The sequence below is a fragment of the Corvus kubaryi genome, unplaced genomic scaffold (assembly GCF_017639235.1).
Source record: "Corvus kubaryi isolate FWS band 111438036 unplaced genomic scaffold, C.kubaryi_AGA036_p1.0 37395, whole genome shotgun sequence".
NCBI lineage: Eukaryota > Metazoa > Chordata > Aves > Passeriformes > Corvidae > Corvus > Corvus kubaryi.
In genome coordinates, this window is record NW_024581134.1 from 2,197,538 (window position 1) to 2,219,039 (window position 21,502).

Consider the following 21,502-nt stretch of genomic DNA (forward strand, 5'->3'; position numbering starts at 1 on the left):
GAGGTTAATCACACCATCAGTAAAGCTCTGCTGTCGTAGTTCAGCAGCACCAATTTCAAGTGTAAATAAACAGTATTTAGGTACTTCAAGAACATATAGTGAAATGAGAAGAGATCAAAAGAAGTTGTTTTTATTCTCACATTTTTATTAAATAGAAACCTGGCTTGCTTTCAGCTGTATGTCGAACAGTTCTGGACAGTGGATCTTTCTTGTCAAGCACTGGTGTGTTTGTACAGAAGTACATCCAGCACAGAGAAGCACTGCAGACCTAGAAGATAATAGATAAGAAGGGTAGGGAGGAAGAGGGGGAAACCTATCTTGGATGGGCATTTTGTGTCCATATCAGAAAGTTTGTCTCATATTTCTTGTCAGTTATGGTGCTTATCTTGAAACCATCTCCTAATTTCTGTTGAAAGAAGGCTTCCAAAATGAGAAAGGATGATAGAAAAAGGGAAGAGCATAAGATCTTCAGAATCAAAGTGGCAAAGTAGCACCGGTAAAATAAAACAGCTAGGGCTGATATTAATACACAAATAGCTGTTCCTCTAATCTTTTGAAGGCTCTCAGTGATTATGAGTCCCTATTATACCCTAAAATGAAGTATCTCTCTATTTGACTTGCCTCCCTTTGCCTAGTCTCATCTTAGAGGTTTCAGTCACTGGAAAGCTTCTTTTCATTTTTATATGAAATTAAGCTGAGAGTTATGACCTTTTCATTTAAACTTCATATTTAATTTGGTGCCTTATGGTGAGCTGACAGAAAGCACCATGATAATTTCCTAACATCTAAATAGAGACCTTGGGGACCTTCTTTCATAGCAAAATAACTCCAAAACTCCCTGGGGCATAAAGGAAAAAATGTTTCTTCAAAACATTTAATACAGCTCTTAAATGTTTACTCTTTTCTCAACTGAACAACACTTCCATTTATTTTCTATAAATAACCTTCAGGGCCCAAAATTGCATTGTAGTATTTGTTAACTTGGCAATCCATCATTCTTTGTGCTTTATCTAACTTGCATTGTTTTACCTGCATGTTCTTTGACATGGTCAGTGTGTGAGCAACTTTAGCTGTGATAGTATATGCTGACATTTATGCTTTCAGCTCTAATTTTTTAGTACATGTCTTTAAAGCGTTTCAGATAAGACCTTGAACTCAAATAAAATGAAATAGAGTCTTCAGTTTATATTTGCTTATAAATTTACAGATTAATGTACAGAAAATGAAACATTCACATTAAAGCATATCAACCAACAGCCTGTATCAAAATATTGAAATGAACGAAGAATTTGCCATTTGCCAAGCTCACTAAATGTGTTAATTTGTTTTGCTCACCTGGTTTTGTTGCTTTGGCAACATCTGCCCATTATCTGAAAACTATTTGGGGGGAAAAAAACCCAAAAAATCTGCAATCCTTCCACAGTTATCATGAACTCTTTCCCAGTGTGACCCTGATGATGCCAACTTACAGCAAAGGCTGCAATGAAAGTGCCACAACAAGGCAAAAGTACCCCATATGATGTTGCCAAGCACCTTGCATAAAGGATTTTTGACAGATGCCATAACACAGCATCCTGCAAAGGGGTGAGACACCAGAAGAGGCTGCTGAGAGATGCTCACAGGCCACAACCTCTTTAGCCTTAGTCATTGGGTTATAGACCACAAAGAAAAATGCACGCGCACTGTGGTTATTTTCTTAGAAAAAAAATACTGTCTATAACAAACAGAAATAGAAAAAAAATGCTGCAGGCAAATAAATAGACTTTAGGCGGTTGTGACCACACAAATTGAGTGTCACTTGTTGTCTGTCTGTCCCTTGGGCTCCTGCAGCCATGTGGCATTATGGGGACAGGTAGTGAAGGGGGTTAGTGCTACTCCAGCTTGATCAATGAAGTAGAATGGAAAAGAGTTTTCTTTTAGTTATTCAATAGTTTGTTTCTAGGTTCTGTATCTTCAGCAGAGTTAGGTCTGGTCTGTTGTTGGGAATCGAGCAGATCACACAGGTAATATAATCTTCAGTGTGTGGGGGAATCCCCATGATGCCAGTGCTGGCAGAAATGCTTCCACTTCTCATGACCTATTTTTCACTTCAGCACTGTGACTCATTTAGCTTTGGGCCTGGAAATGCTTGCATACCTTATGGGTAGAAATATGTACAGTGATTTCACTGATTTCCTCGGGACAGTTCTTAGGAGGGAAGTTATTCATGCCATTTATTGCAAGCTTACATTTTGGGGGTCTAATTTCACACTATAATGAACAACTAACCTGATTATTTCACCTTCTTCCCTACTGTTTTCTGGAGTTGTGATATTGTGTCAGGTATGAGCTGTTTACATCATGCTTGTGTGCTAATGCAGACTTGTTGTTTGCTATTTATACACGATAATTCCCTTTAGCATAGCAGAATATTCCTGTTAAGGTATGAACATGTCACCAGTGTGCTTCAATAGGGATTCCCACACATCAGCAGCTTTACAGAAAATAAGAATCATCAGTCACAGAAAATAAGGACCAAGAGAAAACTTAGTCTACCACACCTACACTCATCTCCCTATGTGGCAATAAGCATTTTTAAGCTGTACAGAACACCACTGCCCACCCGGAATCTATTCCATGATGTTAAAGCCCAAAATATCACTCTGGGAGCCATGTCAGAACACTGAAACATCAGCCTGAAAAAAGAAACTTCCAGTTATTAACTACATAAGATTACAGAATGCTGTCAGATTATAGCATAATTTTTAAATTTAGAAAGCAAACAAGAAAAAACACCTTCTTATTTTATCTGTTGTTGGGCTTCCCATAGGAGCAGCTGTCCAAGCCCCTCTCAGAATACCCCAGGTCCTCTGCCCAAGAATCCTTTCTGGTGGAGATCAGTCTATAAACAGAGCATTCCACACTTAGAAATAGAGACCTTTCCTTCCAATGTTTTATTTAAACTTGAAGAGGGTGTGTAAAGCTTTTCTGGGGAAAATAGGACTAGGGAATAGAGTTGATCAAGAAATGAAATAGCTAATTATGTTTTGGAGGCATGTTAGAAATTAAGTAAAGCTTATTGTTTGTCACCTCCATATACTACCTTTTCTTTTAAAGTCTTATGCTCTAAAAAGTGTGCTCTGAACATTTTATAATCATAGAAGCTTGGCTTGCTGCATTGCTTTGAACTAGGACACAGTTTAATTTTTTGCACAGTGGAACCTGTGAAGTTCTGTCTTGGCCATTCATGCTCAGAGTGTTAGTGTTGGTTAGAAGCTGCATATAAATTGTTTTACTCCTTTCCCAGACTGCAGACACAGTTCAGCTGTCATCACAAACTTTTACATTATCCAATAAAAAAAAGGGATCTTTTCAACTTGCAAATTATGTTGTAAAGAGTTTTATCACACAGTATCACAAGGTAGGAAGCTCTTGAGATAAACTTTAGATGATTTTCTCTCTCAAAACAAATGTTTATGTGTCCCAGAGGGCTCTCTCATCTGGGGCCAGAAGTAATTTTTGACAACTACTTTTGTTCTAACAAATATCCATTTCCCTATCAGGCCTTAGATAAAAGCATTCCTGGGTGTGGCAAAGGCTTTTCACAAAAGCTAATCTTGACAGGTGATTTGTGGTGAGTTGATTTGAGTTGCTTTCTAAGTTGGACTTCTCTCCATGACCATGCCCTTAAACATAGTGGCCTCAAAAGTCTTTGTGAATGCCCAACACAACTTGAAAAAGATTTTATGTTCTTAGAGTGGCCAGCAGCCTAGAAAAGCCATCTAGGGTGTGAAAATGTGCCAGTCCTGCATCATTCTCCCGTTTCAGACATTATTGCTTCAGCCTGTGGAATGTCTTCTCCATCTCTAGACGTCTTTATGCATAGAGTTCTGCTTTAATCCTGAGAGTGGTATGGAAATATCACCACTCTGCACCTCAGAGTCTTGAATGATAAAGGGACTAACTTGGTAAACAAATTCCTAACAGAATATAGGCCTGTACATAAACTTTAATTTCAATAGATTTTGAATCAGACTCTTGCAGATGGGTTAGTGTGCACTATTCCCCAGTCATTTATCCCTAAAAATGCCCAGTTTTACAGAACAAAGACCTCATTCTTTCAAAAAGCGCACTTCACCTGCATTCTACCAACATTTGAGAGAAATGCAGGTTGGGAAACTGAAAACCAGACAATTCAACATCTATTAATAATGCTACAGGACTATTTATATCTAACCTGAATGCTGCACTTCTGTAGCAATTTATTTTAATTTGAATTCAGCTTACTGCACTTGGCAAGTTTCTGTGAATTTGCAACGCACACATATAAAATTGGATAAAAACAGCTATTTTGGAGTAGTAAAATATACTGGCCATATGAGATGAAAATTTGTCTTTAAGCCAGGTAAGAATTAGTGGGAGTTGTAGCCCTGGAAAAGACTACACAGGAGTTAGATTTTATGGTCATTTTTCCCAGAAGAAGACATTGTTATTAAATTTTGCTGATCGGAGCCAGCAGTTTGCTACAGATCAGGTTACAATCATTTATGTGTTTATGGGCTGACAAAACTCAGAAGTTAAACACTCCATTAAGTTACAGGGCAAGGTTCTCACATGGTGAAATAATGTGAGTGCATTAGTTTGCATCCATTTAGGGAAATTAGGTGTCTGAGTCCCTGGCATCTAACTTCAGAACAGGGACTTAAAATATGCTATTCCAACACCTTCAGATTCTAAGCTCATTTCAAGCACTCCAGCAAACCTAGCTGCCTTTAAAATTAATTCTGTACCAAAATTCATAAAAATATATTTCATTGTTTTGAATTTTTTCAGCTAAAATCTGACTCACAATTTCTTTTTTCTAAAGTTTAATTTCCTACCTGACCCTCTCATCCTGTTGGACTCTGGATTTGCTTTTAGAAGGCTCTAGTTAAATCATGACTTTCAACTCTTCTTTCCATTTGACTGGACTCTGGAAACGGTGGTTCAGTAGTGAAATAGAGATTTATTTTTTTCCCCAGAGCATAGAAACTATATCTTGGGACTACTGATGTTAAGAATCTTTGCTGTCTAAAGCCTCTCTATGACACGAACTGCTGAAGGAGTTAGTCAAACATCCACTTGGGATTCTTGAAGGGCCTGTGAAACCATGAAGGGATAACAACTCCAAGAATATTGTCAAATTCTGTGCATCATGGAAACAATAAGAATTTTGCTTTTCCAGGCCAGAACAATGACTGAAATATTTCCATTTGGTTTAACAGATTTTTCCATGTGTCTCTCAGGATACTGTAGTCAAAACTACCATAAAAAATATGTGCAAGACTAGCCACTGAGGGCTAGAAAATGTAATTTGTACCCATTTGTGCAAAGTATACTACGTGATATGCTGCAGCTCTGCATTATCAAACAGGATCCTGAGGCATTGCTGGACATGTTGATCTTCTTGACTGTGGCCCTCCAAAATTACTTAATAATTACCTTAAGCCTTGAAGATCCCATGTTTTCATCTTTCCAGGGACTAGGGTAATCCTGCAAGATTCTTAGCAGAAGGAAATTCAGCAACTGTGTCCGCTGTAATCTCTAACTATACCATAACATTATATAGGGAAGTATAACTTTTCCAGTATAGAATAAAATTTGGCTGTTTGTCTTTTAATTACCTCCTCCCCCAGACCCAAACCACCTTCTAAAATGTACTCTTGAAAATAACTGGGCACTTGTAAATGATGATACTTATTTACACATATAATGTATTTTCTTACTTTTAATTGAAAAGGACAATATGAAGGACAATTGAAAGGACAGTATCTTGTCTGATCATTCAAAGAGCAAAACTATTGCAGTCTGCCATGAAAGAAAATGTTTTGGCAGCCTTTGGGCTGGTCTGACAGCAACTAACATGATCTGCAGCAAGCTACCATGATGATATGTTGCATTGACAGGCCGATAATCAAGGAGTGAAAACATCTGATAATCAAACCTCTTTGGAAAATGCCACAAAGGCATGTAGACATCATGTGTTTCTCCTCAAAATAAAAAATAAAAAAAGAAAATAACAGGCATTTGAGTCTTGACACACTTACTTTAGACAGTAAATATTTCTAGCACATTGTTTTTCAAAAAGTTTCCACCCGCGCTCCGAAGCACACTGCAAAATTTGGTATTCAAATGCTTGCTTCCTATGGGTAAATGAAGCTAGTAATTGAAATATAAACGTTTTGTCATGTAGGACTTTCTGGGTTTTTAGGCAAGAGGCTGTTCCATTATTCCAGCATAATAACCCTGAGGAGAAAACCACAACAGTGTGTCTGAAAATTTGCAAGTCCCTCAATGCTCTAAAATGTACCAGGTACTTGAGACTGCCACTATGTTTCTCAGGGCTAATTTTTCCTAATAAAAATAAGTCTCTGTGAATGTTAGTGGAGTTTAAAACACAATACTGTGTGGAGGGAATGTTTAGGATTTTAGACTTGTGGTACTGCTGCCTTTGTAACTGAATAATGACATTGCCACGTATGAAGGTTAAGAGGGCTCTTTACACTGTTTTATCTTGAAATCTGTGAGGGGGTTTGGGCCATTCACTCCTCGCTGATGATTATTTCTGCAGTTTTGGAGCAGCTTTGTACTAGGCAATTGGATCCATAAACTGCTATTGAATCAAACTCCAAAACAGATAAATTTAGTGGTGCCAGGTGGTCTGAACTCATGGAGCCAGTGGAACTGCAGCATCCATGACAGTAGCACTCATTCCTGCAGGGAGGGTTCATTCTGTGTCTCCACTTGCCAACAGCTCAATAGGTGTTGAGCTACCAGGACATGTCATCATGGCTTTGGTATATTTATTCTCCATCTGACTTGTCTGTGATTGGTGTGTGGATACATTTATCATTAGCAGAAATGTTCTTTAGTGGGACTTTACTGATGTAATCCTAAAAAAAAATCTTTATTTTTGTAATATCCAGCTAAAAATAATATTGTCAACATTTTGGGGGAAGAAAGATTATGTACACTCTCAACAATAAAATATTGGTTTTAGATAATGAGGAATACTGTTTTAAAGTAGTTCAAACAGATTAGATGTGTTTAGCAAAAGGATCTTTCTCTATTTTTCCCTATTACATGTTTAAGAAATTGGTTTGATCATGGATAAGACTCAGAAAAGAATGTTTGCAGTGATCCCTTTATAGAACACCCAACAGTAGCAAATTTCTATTATTGACAAGTTAGGTTTTAAATACTACTATGTAATAAATATTCATGTCACATACCCTTTCTTCTATCCTTAGGTACATTTTTAAATCCCAAAGGATCACTGCAAATATATTCTCCCTTATATTCTTTCCTCTTTCCTTTTCCCAAATTCATTCAACACCTGACATTTATTCTATCCTTATCCCTAAGAATTTTTCTTTCATTAGTGACTGAATCATATTCATGTTCATATTCGTATTTGTATTCCTAACATATGTTCTAATATAACTAATAAAATAATACAAGAATTCTAATCATGATAAATAAATTCTGCTAAAAGAAGTGCCTAGGTCTCATGGTTGGTGTATCATCTTGTACACCCTGTGAGAAGCACTGCACAGATGCTGTGTTCAGGCCTTGCAAAACAAATCATTCCACGAATAATGAAAGAAAATGGATGCCAGGAAGAAAAAGGTATCTGGACATAAAAGGGGGAGTGTAAGCATTACCAATATGAGGAAGACTTCTGGAGAGGATTTTAGTGCCTTGCACATGGTGATGAACAGACTGCATTTCTTCTTGGAGCAGATTGTGAATTTCATTCCATGCATTCAGCCCCCAGGGCATAAGATGCTCGTACCTATAGGAGGGGGAAATGGGTATAAAAGTCAAACTGCAGCCAGAGGACTGGGGATCTTGTGACAATTCCTGAACTTACTTTGGAATAGTTTTTCAAAGACTGTGTCCTTTTTGTTCAGTTTTGGGGGTTTTTGTTTTGATTTTTGGGTTTTGGGGGTTTTTTTGATGAAGATTTTTTTTTTTTTTTGAAATGAAGATTTCAGGCTAAAGAAAGACTGACAAGCAGAGATTAGGCTCGGGGCCATGTTGGCCAGGATCATCAGGCTTCTGGATACTGGCTTGTGTTTCCAACTGTAGAACTGGTCTGGGAATTGTGCATGAAAAATTCTGCCAAAAATTTTTTGAATCTTTACTCATTTTAATAAGCTGTGTATAGAAAATGAAAAGAAGCATGAAGCTCACCCACTTAAAAAAAGATGTACTTTGCTGAAATTTCTGCTGGAAGAAAAGAAAAAAAAATGTTTTCCTTAGCTATATTTTTTTAAAAAACTGCATGTGTGTTTATATAGATGCCTTTAAATTATGAAAATATTGTGATCCATGTAAATCACATCTAAGTACAATAGATCTTTCCATGCTATGTCTAGATACAGGCACAATTTATTTCTTTCCATTTGTGTCATGCACAGGCTCTTCACGACCTTCCTCAGTCACCACTCTACAATATCTCTTTTAGAGAGAAACTTGTTTTTATACCAGGTAAATTATTATGACAAAAACCAGCATATGCCTTTCTATTAATAAGAAAATTATGTATTAAAACCATCCAGATTAAAATTACCATCTTATTCTCCCAAAGATTAAGTTTCAGAAAGGAGCTGCCCTTACTTTACCATTTCCAGTCTAGTTTTTTCCACCCTTTTGTTCCTCCATATTCTCCATACACCAGACCACTTCACAGCTGAAATTCTAGTCCAGTGGGGAAAAAAAATGACATATAAGAACAATGTCAGCTCTTACACCTCTAAGCCTTTGGTAATTCATATACATTGACAACGTATGTGATGTTCCACAGAAGAAAAAAGTAATGGAAAAATCTCATAGAAGTTGGTAAAGAGACCTTGGAGTTCCTGAGGTTATAAAGAAACCTGTATGAATTGTTTTTCTTGGTCTCTCATTGTTAAATATTTTTCTTTTTCAGTACAAAAGACAGTTCTAGCGCAGTGGAAGAGACCAAATAAGAGGACCAAGGGAAATATTTGTTGCAGAGATCTGTAGAACAGAGTGCAAGAGTTGGGAGCAAATGGACAGGTAAGTCTGAGAAAGGTGCAGCAATAAAATCTCCTGATTTATGACCTTCTGGTTTAAAGAAGTAAATAAATAACAAATAAACAGGCCAAGAAAAAAAAAAAAAAGTGGAATAAGTGTTTAGGGACACTGTACAGGATTAATTTCCTTTCCCTGTTCCACATTATGTCTTCCAAAATACAGCCAACTTTTTTCTGTTTTCTCTGAAAGGTAAAGATAGTCCCTATGCCTTTCAACAAGACCATATTTTGTCTCTTTCCCTTTTCCTGCTGCCCTGCAAATGGGATGTATGGGCCAGCTGTGAGAAACAAAATGTTCAGAAATTAGGAAAAAACCCATACAGCAATTCACACAGCTTTTGTGAAAGGAGCATCGAAATCCTGCAATTTACTTACTGCAACTTTAGCAGCAATTAATACTAACATTTAGATGCTGAATATTAGCTGTTTTCTGGCAGACTGAGCTGTAACTATATTTTCTAGGAATGCTGTTTTCCTTCCAGTAGATGGATTTCATTCCTTTGAAAACCACCACAGTGCTTTTAAGACACGAAGTGCAGACAGTATTCTAATATATTCCTGTACAAAACAAACAACCACCAGAGCAGGCACTGAAGTCACCGTGGGATGAGGTGGATCACAGGTCTCAGCTGCTCACAATGACCTGTCAGGAGCACAGAATTCCTGGCTCCGTCGATGCTGATGTGTCTGATAGCAAACGGTGCCTCTCAGCAGTTTACCAGCACTGAAAAAGGGAGGGTAATGTAGGCAGGGAGAAAGAGCAAAGGGAAGATATTGCTGCAATAATCTCCCTAGCTGGTGGTTTTCCAGGAAGTGCCTGTTCTCCTGGGGTTTGCCATGGGCCTTCTCTGGCAAACCCCCAGAGCACAGGTACACAGGCACCTTGCTGCTTTCTTGGCAGCTCACGGGATTTTGTGGCACATCCAGTCTTTGAGAGACCAGAGTGAGGCATATTGGCTGGAGGCTGCAGTCCCCAGGTTATGTGAAGGAAAGAACTTTGCATGATGGTATATTAAAGTGTAAGCATCTATCATGATATTTTTAACAATAATAATCTGTTTAATGCGTTGTCAGTATTTCCTCCTGCTGCACAACTCCTGATTCCGAAACTAAGCAGCATGGCTGTCCTCTGGATATAAAGACCTATCTCCAAAATACAGAGAGAAATCTCTCTTAGATGTCCAGTGTTTTAGAAAACTAAATTCTGCTCCCTGTAGTTACAGCTGAACCTTTCTAGTTGCTGTGTCAGTTCTCTCAACCTCTTGGCCTTAATAACTGCTCTTGTGCACCTCAAAGTATGAGGAGACCACGCTAACACTTTGTATGTTTTCCAATATTAAAAATTTTCCAAAATCTGAAACCTGTAAGTGAACAAAAGAATTGTTTACAGTTGGATTCTGAAGAGTTTAGTCTTTGTAAACAGCATCCAAAGAACCTTACAACATATTATTTGCTCAACTAGAATATTTTGGGGTTGCCCAGGAAAATGCAGTGATAGATGGAGTAACACTGCCAGTAGTAGAAAGTATGTGGGATTAGGATATGCACAAACAAGATCCAGACTTGATACAAGGTATTTATAGTGAGTTAATTAATTTTAATTATCTTTAATTATAGCAGTTCTAGATTGCTTGTCCAAAGAACAAGAACTGAGTGATATTTGTCCTTTATTTTGTATGCCTTGCACAACTGTGGTCTTTATTTACCTTATTGCATGAGCAATCAAGGTTGCAACCTAGCTGTCATACAATGATTGTGATAATTTTCAACATCTGTGTTTATCTGTAAAATTTTGGTGTACAATATATCAAAGTGTATTTATATGAGCTCTAATCAAAAGTTACAATTTATGCAACTTTTCTGTGAGGTGTATTTATTTCAAAGTCTTTAAATAATATTAATGCCACTAGGAATTAGAAAGGTAATGGACATCAGTATTATTTAAACTGTTGTATTTTCCTCTGCTGTGTCTCAGTGGGAATGCTGAGTGCCACACAAGAGCTATAATTGAGAAATCCCTTGCTCTCTGTGACTCTGATTGCTATTATGATTGGAATAATTTGCATTTTTATGAAGATACTATTCTGTCTTCAGGCATCCATGACTGTGCTTGATGTTTTGAAGATCATTTGAAAAGACACATAGAAATTATTTCCTTTTAGTGGAATGGCTCTTTACTTGCAAGCAAAAACAAATTATTTGGTTCAAAGGAAATAAAGAAAGTCTCATAAGTATCCGAAGAAGGAGCTGTTGGTAAACAATATCTCCAGAAAATTATTCCTCCTCAAATGCCTGCGAAGACACTTTACTAAAACCTTCTCTTGCAGACACACTAAGACCCTTGAAGTCTTACCAAGCAATAAAATTACTGGTAGGGTTAGACCCTTCCATAGCAGTGGGTCACTTCATCTCTCTGTTCTCCCTGTAAGTGCCTAATAAAGAACTCGTGGATTTTTTCACTTTGGAAGCCTGAGGCTCTGACCATGTGGCCTACACCTGGTTAACATACAGGTTTAGATTCTGGCTTAATAGAAGCAATGAATTAGTGGTACCACCCTGCAACTGCCATTCTCTGTTGTCAGGAAAACCCCTTTGTAAGAAAGCAGACTGAAACCATACAGCTGAGGCTTTGGTATCCCTTTCACCCCTCTAGATTCACAGTGAGCAATATTTTGTTCTGCACTCAGACTATGTTGAAAAGAGAATGATTAAACTTGAGAGAAGTTTGATCGTTGTCTGTGACTACGTGCTAAAATATGGCTCTCCATTACTCTGCAACCATAGGTACTTGTACAGAGGAAATCATGTGGCAATGGAAATTACACACCTCTGACTAATGGTAAACATTATTTACAGACTTTTTCAATTTCATTATTGACCGCCTTGGAGCCTGCAGAGTAACAGACTCAAAACAGCCAATGTAGACCAGCTGGCACTTTTCTGTTGTCTTTAAAGCTAGTATTAGAGACCTAAAAATTCCCAGGTATTTCGTGTGATCTGAGAGTTTTATGTATAACCATAATAATTTCTGTTGGGCCTTTCTCTTTCTTTTCACAGAGGAAAAAACTAAGACCTCACTCATGTAGAAAGAACTCTTCTTCTAATGCTGCCTCAGAGCTTTCTTAATGTAATATGCATCCCAGATTAATGTCTTAATATTGCTTTAACCAAGCTAACTTGTGAATTAAGTGTGTGGATTACAGAGAATCAGTTAATTTAACTGCAGTGTCCAAATGCAGTGTCCATTCTAAGCTTTGAGTGCATCAGACTTACCAAAAGAAACTGCATAGCTGTGAATTGGCAATATTCACCACCTTAACCTCTCTCACAGAGGCACCCCAAATCACGATTAATCAAAATTCATGCATGAATTTAAGGCACAAAGCACTCTTGGCACTAAAGGCTCTAAGACAATTTCTGAGAAACTAGAACCAAGTACATTGGTTCATCTATAGTGAAGTCTTCAGGCACATAATAGACTAAATGACACTCTTTTTCCCCCCACTAATTTTATTACAGCGTTGTTCTTCATGCCCTGTATAATTAAAATTCTGTCATCATCTCCATTATGAACCTCCATTTTTGCTGGTTTATAACCTTGTCCATAATTTACTCTGAAAGGGAGGCTGTGGTATGGGATTTTGTCACAATCAGGGGTTCTTCTTGTACTGACTAAAAATAAACGCTAAGATTTTCAGGAGTGATTAATCAATTGCATCCCTCTGGTTTAAACTGGTAAAAGGGTTATGAATCTCCAAGGGTGAGCAGAAGAATCTGTCTTTTCTGCAAAACAAACCTCGCTGGGCACCCATTTTCAAATTGTTGCTCTTGTCTAGTGAACAAAATAAGTTTGTTCCCTTTTTTTGAAACTCAGGCATCAGCAGAAATTCAGCATTTGGTGTCAGATGCTCACTGCAATGTTCTGATACAAAGGACCTTCCTCTTTCCAAGTAGAATTTGCCATCCTTGGCTTCTTGTTTTCTTGCACTTAAAAGCAAGTGCATTGTCTGAGGGAAAATACATCACAGGCGTAGCAGTTAATTTAAATATGAAACACTAGTATTTAACTTTCCTTCTGCAGGTATAGAGGCACAGATTAAAGACTTCCTAAATGAATAGTCACACAGATAGAAATGTTATGAAGATACAGTCTGGCTATTTTATGATTGTTTCTTGCACAACTACTGATTTTGTAATTGTGTATTGCAAAGCCTTATAATGATTTGATAGAACTGCAATTGGTCCTTGTAGGCCTGGTTTTTACAATTTTCTTAGGCAATGAAATCTGAAACTATTATGCAAAGGACACAATCTACTTGAGCATGATCTACATGATCATGACAAGCTATAAAATGTCCATTCTTCTGTAGACCACGACATTTTAAAATGTTTTTGTTTTTCTGGCTTTCTGTTACTGTGTTTACCCTCCCATATCTCAAAAACACTAAATGGTGCCATTACTTTAAATCACAGCTCCAAGTCATCCCTTTTCTAATGGGAATTGAGCTAGATCCAAGATAGCAGTATTCCTATTCTTCAGAGAGATTGACCGGGTCAGTTCAGCTTCATACCTTTCTTAAACCCATTCAGTTGCTTTACTATCCTTCAGCCTCAAATCAGTAGTTTTCCTGAAATCTGGGCCACAGCAGATCACAAATGATTGCTATGGCCATAACTATTTTCTGTGAAAGTAACAGAGGGGAAACAGGGAGAATTGTGAGGAAAAGATGGAGAAATAAAGGAAGGGAACCTGTCCTGTTCTCTAGTCCTCCCTGCATTTGAGTGGAGGAAATTCATACCCATTTGAATGTCCTCACTGCTGCTGACATAATCTGCTTTGCTGAATATCATGGAGAGTTGCAAGAAGGGCAGATATACCACGCAAAGAAGCATCAGTTAAGGAGAGTCATATTTAGATTTGCTGTTAATTCAGCTGAGCACTTGAAGATGTGTCTGGGTCACCCAGTTTTGAGAGGTAGGTGTGGAAGTGTTCAACATTTGGCACACATTTTCCTGAATATGTGGGGCTTTTTTGCAAGGTTTTTGAGCATTTATGGCTTAAGAACTGCTTAAATGCTTTTTTTGAGTTGGCACTGGAATGAAAAAGCAGTCACAGAGAAGCTGTGAATTAAAATAAAATACCTGCCTTGTTGAAAGGGAGTCCTTGAGTTCTTGGTCCTGTGCTGAACTGGGATGTGCACTGTCCATCCTGTCATACCCCTGCACTCTGACAGCGGGGGGAAAGGCTCACAGGGAGGTCACTGAAATAGGGGAGCAGTAGGACACTATTCTGTGTGCCTGGCAAAAGAGGGGTGGCTGGTTAGGAAAGATGGAGCAACACCTACAAAGAGTTTAATGTTAGGTACATTTGGTCACCTGCCTCTGGCTGCCACTCCAAAAGGATCCTAAGCAATGCAGGCATTGATTTCAGTCTATGGCTCTTGCAGATGAGAAAGTCTCAGGCACATTTTTAGCAGAAACATAAAAATGCTGACATCTTTTTTCTTTCTTGACTGCTCCATATATTATGCTGCTAATAGATGCCTCTCTTGAATTTCAGACAGTAAAAATAATTACCACAATTTCTCTTTTGCCTCTCCCCCTTCCCTTCTGATGGCTTCTGAGTCTCTTTGAATGAAGGCTTGGCTGCATAACCAGGCCTGCATAAATCACATCAGCCCCTGTGTCTGTGTATGGAATAGCAGCACATGCAGGTCTCCTACGCACAAGAGAGGATTAAGAACAGATTAAGCACATTGATTCTGCCATTCCCCCAGTGTGTGCTTCATCTAACTATTCTGCTATACACTTGGCACATTTGTGATTAAAGCCTGTGTACACAGATGAACATATTGTAAGCAGATAGAAAGAAAGCAGCTATTAAAATTAGTTTGAATTACTTCTCTTGCTTGCAAAAAATAACCAACTGACTCGTCTCCAAATCAGATCATTTATCTTGAATTCTAGAAGCAATCAGAAGTATTTCTAAATATCTTGTCTTCCCAAACAAGGAATTTGAAGGAAAGACCCCTGTAAGAAGCGCAAGGAAGACAAAATGAAAAAGGGAAATTATTCCTTCTGGGACTAAAAACTCAAATTTGGTGATCAAAGGCAGGTCTTTCAATGTGTTTATTCTGTAAGATTTTCAGTCTGTGGGAGTACAGAGAGCTCAGCATCCCACAGGATGTTCCAAATCAGTCAGGATTAGCCCTCTGGGTCTAGAAGAGTGATTGTAGTTCCTATTATTGTAGGAAGATGGTCTAGAATTACAAAATTTAAATTTTCTTTGTTGCCACTCTGACATTGAACAGACAATACTAATATTTTCCTTGCATTGTAGATCACCAGCTTGAAAATTTGTCCTTGGGTAGTGAGCTGGCCTAAATTCCAGATCCTAACGATACTGTGGATAATGGTAAAATTAAATTTTCATTTTACTGCTATCCTCCAATATAATCCTGACATTATCAGCAGCATGCCTCTGTGGCATGAAGGGTAACTGCATTCTGGCTCCATTTATAAGAATGCAGTAAGGTGAGTGAAGCAAGGGCTTATTCTCCTCCATTCAGCACTTGGGAGCCTGCATCTGATGCAGTGCCTGGGTTGGGGCTTCCCAGCCCAAGGAATTGGCGTCCCAGGTGGACATCAGATGTCAATGGTTCAGGGTCATTAGCAGCCTCACTTCATTTCAACATGAATCAAACTCCAGGTTCCTTTGTTTTGAGTGCTCAGGCCAGATGAGCACCAGAGATCACTTCCTACCCAAACTGTTGTGAAGCTTTTGTTCTCATTTACACTGTCTGTCAACCAAAACTTGTGGCCATTTAATTATTGCAATATTAAAGGAAAATGTCTTCATACTGTGGTCTAGGACCTTTTCCCAGTTATTTTTCTCTGTTTATTTCCTACCTTAAGTCTCCTTTCACGATCTCTCTACAAAGTATTGAAAACACAAGGACAACTAATAATCTATAAAGGGCAGAATGAATTAATAGACTTTTTTTCAGGAAAATAATTACAGATTGTTTTCATAGTTCTAATTGTGTTATTAGTTTTCAAATTTAAGGTCATAGGATTTTTATTTATTGAGTGAGAGGTTGTTTGGGGATTTTTCTTTTAATTTGTTGGGTTTTGGGTTTTTTTCTGCCAAATGCTATCTTCTGGCATTAAAGAAAAGTACTAGGAATATTACGTTTCCATCACTTCAATTGTTTTATACCTCTTCAACCTAACTGCCATTTCTTTTTGCTTCAAGTGCCAGCTATTAAATACACTTGCAATTGGACTGTAAATTCTGTCAGTGGGAGCCCTTTTCCAGACAAATATGCTATCCAGGTGCCCCAGAAATTTATTGTTCAGTGTGAATTATTAAAACCAGAAAGTTGCTTTATTACTTTGACAGTCTTGTATTTGAAGTTGTTAATACCCAGAAAGAAAATGCAAAAGAGCTTTAAAATGGAGTTATGTGGTACAAAATAAATTCTAAACCTGACCAGATGGGATATTTGGGAGGTGACCATTTTAAATGCCCCTTTCCCTGTTGTTTTAAGAGTTTAATGGGCTGGAGAAGATAGCTAAAGTGATTGACAGAAGTATCAACATCAGAGAATATATCCACACCCTCCTGTACTACATCAATCCTACAGAATTAGCAATGGTAATTCAGCTTTTAGTTGTGATTCCTAGAAGGCTGTAACAAAACACTTTAGTGAGTGCTGTGTATATGAAAAATAGAAGAAAATAAAATTACTGAGATTTCTATATAGGCACTATGAACATTGTGTAAGCATTAGTTGCCTCCCAAAAAATAGGAAAACAGCAGTGAATTTGAATGGCTACATTTAAATCTGATTTTTAGCCTTTTTCTTTAACACATAAGGAAGTTCAAGTATTAAATAAAAATGAACCTTGTCTCTCCATCTGAACTGAGACTCAGAATAACAATAGAAAGCCCACATGAATTCATTAGGAAGGAGGCTGAGTAAAACTTCCTGACAAAATAGACACTCTTCACCCTGTATCTTTCTAATATATTCAATGAACAGTTGCAACTAAAAGATAAGTGTAGGCTTATCCCAAAATTGGTTTTTAATTGTTATCCTCCTCTTCTCACATACCTTAGTGCTCCTTTTTTATTGTCTCCTTACGGTGTTGTTCACATAAACAGGAACTAAAAAACGAAGACACACACCTTCTTGAGCTGTGTTGTACCAAATGATGCTCTTTCTTCCTGAAAAAAGCATTTATACTGAAAAGCATCTTTTTTTTCTTCACCTTAGCTCATAAAACCTCTATGCACTTGGTTAATATGACCTTTAGTGAAGTGACTAAGGAGAGGAGAGTGGTGAGGACAGGGACTAGGAGGAAATAGCAGGAAACATAGCTAAGGACTGCAGCTATGTGTGAAGCCTCCAGGTCCTTTCATGTTTTATTCTACTTAAGAAATGCTCAGCCCCTCTATTAAAATTCTTATATGCACCACAGCACTAAAATGCTTGTGGTTCTTTGAAGTTTGTCTTAATTAATATGACTATAATTTGTTTCCAAGCAAATACCAGCATTGACAGCTAAAGCTACCATAGAGAGCAATATCTAGAAGATGCTTTGAGACACCTTTTTTTTGTTACTCTTTTAATCCTTCTAAAAAGAATCTTCTGATCACCCCAAATTACAGGCTTCAGAAAGTAAAATTTCTTAATTTCTTGATGGCTAATCTTTTTCCTCGGCTTTCAAACCATAATAAGGTTTTATTTATAAATTACCATATCTTGTCTGAATGGTAAAAGCAGAAGAAGAGCCTCATGTGCCCTTATGTGGATTCTGCAGCACACCCAATCAAGACATCGTTTGCACACTCTTTCTTATAAAATCTTACCTTACAGCTCTAAATTAAATGACCAGCACTTAAAAAAAACAATAAAGGAAGCTTTCAAATTATGCTGATTAAGCTGACAAGCTTGCTTATTATATTGTTTTGACGATATTTCTTTTTATTTAAAGAGTCCTGCAAGGCAGCACTTCCTAGGGAGCAGTCAGGACGCTGGTGTCTGGAGACAGCCATCACAACACAGCACTGCAACGTGCTGAGGGCTGAACTACCTCCACAGCACAGAGAAGGTACTGTGACTCAGCCCTAGCTCCTTCCTGGCTACTTTTAGCTTAGGGGAAGAGTGTAAATTAGTTCCTCTTATTGTCCTTCCTGGAGCTGATTTTTGTCTCTTTTTGGTAAGCAGTCTGGGATGGCAGTTTATTGCTGCCATAAACAAGTGCTTCTCAGCTGACAGAAAATACTCCTTCACTGAACACAAAGTAGCCCGTTTCTAATGTAAGTTTCCATGAAAAGAAAGTTTTTAAAAGAATTCATATTTAATTTCCCTTGGCTGTTTTACTAATAATGCCATTTGATTGAGTAAATAGACGCCTTCAAATTTTTCATTGAAACTGAAGAAACTTTCCTTCCACAGCATGTATTTAATAACTGTTCTGCCCCCTTAAGATGTCATTTAGTGTCATTTACAATCTGCTGCTCAAATCCCCTGGAAATAGTAAAGCAGGGGTTGGATATTTACTTTTCACTGGTTTTAAATAAAGCCTTGTTTAATCCCTAAGTGAAAGACTCTGCCTTCTCCTTGAGGAAAAGGAGCTGATAATAACTGTGAATGTGTAACTTCTGTGTCACTTAAAAAGATCTTCACTACTTGCCTTGGCACCTTCACCATTCCTCTTGCTGTAGGTGTGTAACGGATGTGGAAAAACATTTTCCAGTCAGCCAGACTGCCACATGATTTGACTGCAAGTAATCTAAACCAAAGATACTTAGTTTTTGTGGCAGCAGATAGCAACCACCACAAACGAGCAGCTCTTTAATGTGTATATGTTTTGAGCTAAGTCTCGCACCCCAGGAAGATCAGAACACAGTCAGTGGCCCAGATCGATTAAACACGTTTCATTTGGAAGAGGTGTCACAGTGCCTCTCCTTTCCCAGCCTAACAGAACAGTTGGCAACCTTTCAGTGACATAAAGAGATCTTTTGAAACCCATACGCCCACATAAACTCCCAACATCTTTGATTTAAAGGAATCATGTTATAAAAGAGAATAGGGTACACATGGTTTCATAATACTTTCCCTCTGATTCCTCTTACTCCAAAACAATTCCATCTGCAAATACATTTTGATAACTAACACATTTTTGTATTACCTCAAGCAGAGGGGAACCAGCATTCTTTATGACCTTGGATTTGCTTTTTGGTACTTACTTTACTGAGGAAATGCTCATTAGAACTCCAGTCAACTCGTCCCACTCTTCCCCAGCCTAAAGTCATTAAACTTTAACACAGAGGCACATTTCCCAGAAACAGTATTATGACCAAATATCCAATTTAGATTGACAATAGAAGAGCTGGATTCAAAAATTCATGTTAAAGAAACCTCAGCATGAAACTATAGCCAATAAGAAAAGTAATATACTAAAATTAGCCAAGACCCCGTATGCATCTGCGTTCAGTGGCTGATTTTACAAGTACCAAAATGCTCACAGAAAGAGAGGCATAGCTACAATGCAAAATAACCCTGTCCCATGGAGACTGAGTAAAAGCAGGAGGATTTGTTTGTGTGTGTGGGCCCAAAATCATAATTTAGGGACAGCTCCAGCTGGCTTTGAAGTGTTTCACATCCAAGCAGTGGAAGGCATGCCTATATTTATTATATTATTTACTTTTATATAGCTGTGTCCTAGAGTGCTCTACAGAGTGGCTATAAAGAGTAAACGGATAGAGTTAAAAAAATTAATATTAGTGGGATGAAGAGAATTAAGAACTGTCAACAGGGGAGGAGGCAAGGATATGTTTAGGAATGGGTTAGAGAGTCAATGAGGTGGAAAGAAAGAGGGAGGCTACTTTCAGCTAGCACATGTCAAGAAGGAATGAACTAACAGCACCAAGAGTTCTTATGTGGCAAAACAGATAAACAGAAAATACAGAATAAAGGGAGGATATACATGGAGGCAGACCCTGGGAGAAATAGGAGAATCACCTCAGAGGATTTTGGAAACAAAAGGTTAAAGCTGAGTAGGGTTTGGTATTTCTCTGAAGCTTTCTCTTAAAAGAACTGCTCTTAAGAAGCACCTTCTTTAAACACACCGAGGCCACACCCTGATCTAATTTTCACTTCTTCTCATGTGTAATTTCCACTTAAACTCATGGAATTCTATGCTTAAAAAAATATCTAAACTAGATCTGGCACCTCTATGAAGCCACTGGAAATATTTTCAATTTATAAAACTGAGACTGCAATCATCTGTTGACTTGTTTCTCAAGGAAAAGGAAACAAAACATCTAAAAACTTTATTGATAGTCAAGAAGAAATGAGTAAAAAAAGGCAAAAGTAAAGCAGTCTCTTTTAAGTAATTCTTTCATTGATTTATGTTCATTCCTGAAGCCTCCATTATCTGTCAATTCAGATGATTTTTGTAAGCGTTTCTGTATGCAAATAACAGTGAGTAGAAACCCCAATGCCAGTATTACTAAGCAAACAACTAAAGGCCAAGCTAAAAGCAAACTCTTCCCAAGTTTGTCTTTTGTGTACCTTTAGGTTTGAAGCCTTAGGAGGGAGGCTGGAGCCCAGGTGTCTGGAGGAATTCATGTGATGAGCAGTGGTGCTTCTGTCACTCTCACAAACTTGCCAGCAAACTGTCAGGTCACTTCAGGGCTTGCATCAGCCTTCTTGCCTCAAAATAAAATACGGATCTTGATAACCTAGCCAGTTCCTCTCATCAGGGCATATATAACCTTTAAACCCACATATTAACTGTGTGGCAACATGCTTTAGAATTTTCTTCTAAGCATTGTAATTAAAAAACATTCAGCACATGTTTAATCTGACATAACACATTCAGCAAAGTACAACAGTATAGACACATCTGTAAATTTGCATACTAAAATAGTCTAAAAATACTTGTATAAAAGACAAAAGGTAGCTTTTGAATACATGACCCAGTCCTAGCTTCAATTATACGTTTCAGCCCAGGGTATTATGGTCTTGCTTTTAGCTACATGTGTGTGACTGCCTAATTACAAAGCAATGCTGTTAAACAAATGGCCTGATTCTAGCATTCACAAAGGGCCACGTGAGGATTACCACTGTTAAACAGAATGGAACTGTGCTGGTGCAAAAGCTTCTTGGAATAAGAATCTTGCTCAAATTTTGTTTTGTCTGCTTCTCTGCATCTGGAAGAAAAATATGGTAAAATCCAGGTTGGCAATCTCAAATTGGTTTTTGAGGTATATGTCATTAATTTAATGGTTAAAATATAATTCTTGACTGCAAGGAGCAGATGATGATAGTGTAGTTAGGCCTGCCAGTCTGTTACATGGAATGTCTAACAAATGGTTGCTTCAGTATAAACAGGATGATACCACAAAT

The 21,502-nt window shown here is 37.8% G+C and overlaps 1 long non-coding RNA gene across 1 annotated transcript; it reads right to left on the bottom strand.

Annotated features, from left to right (window-relative positions):
* Positions 1–124: 124 nt before the first annotated feature.
* LOC121670186 lies at positions 125–20,794 on the bottom strand. The gene is made up of 3 exons (XR_006018056.1): positions 20,666–20,794; positions 7,683–7,813; positions 125–268 (listed from the first exon to the last, which is right to left on the bottom strand). It is a non-coding gene; the product is annotated as an uncharacterized LOC121670186 (long non-coding RNA).
* Positions 20,795–21,502: the final 708 nt, after the last annotated feature.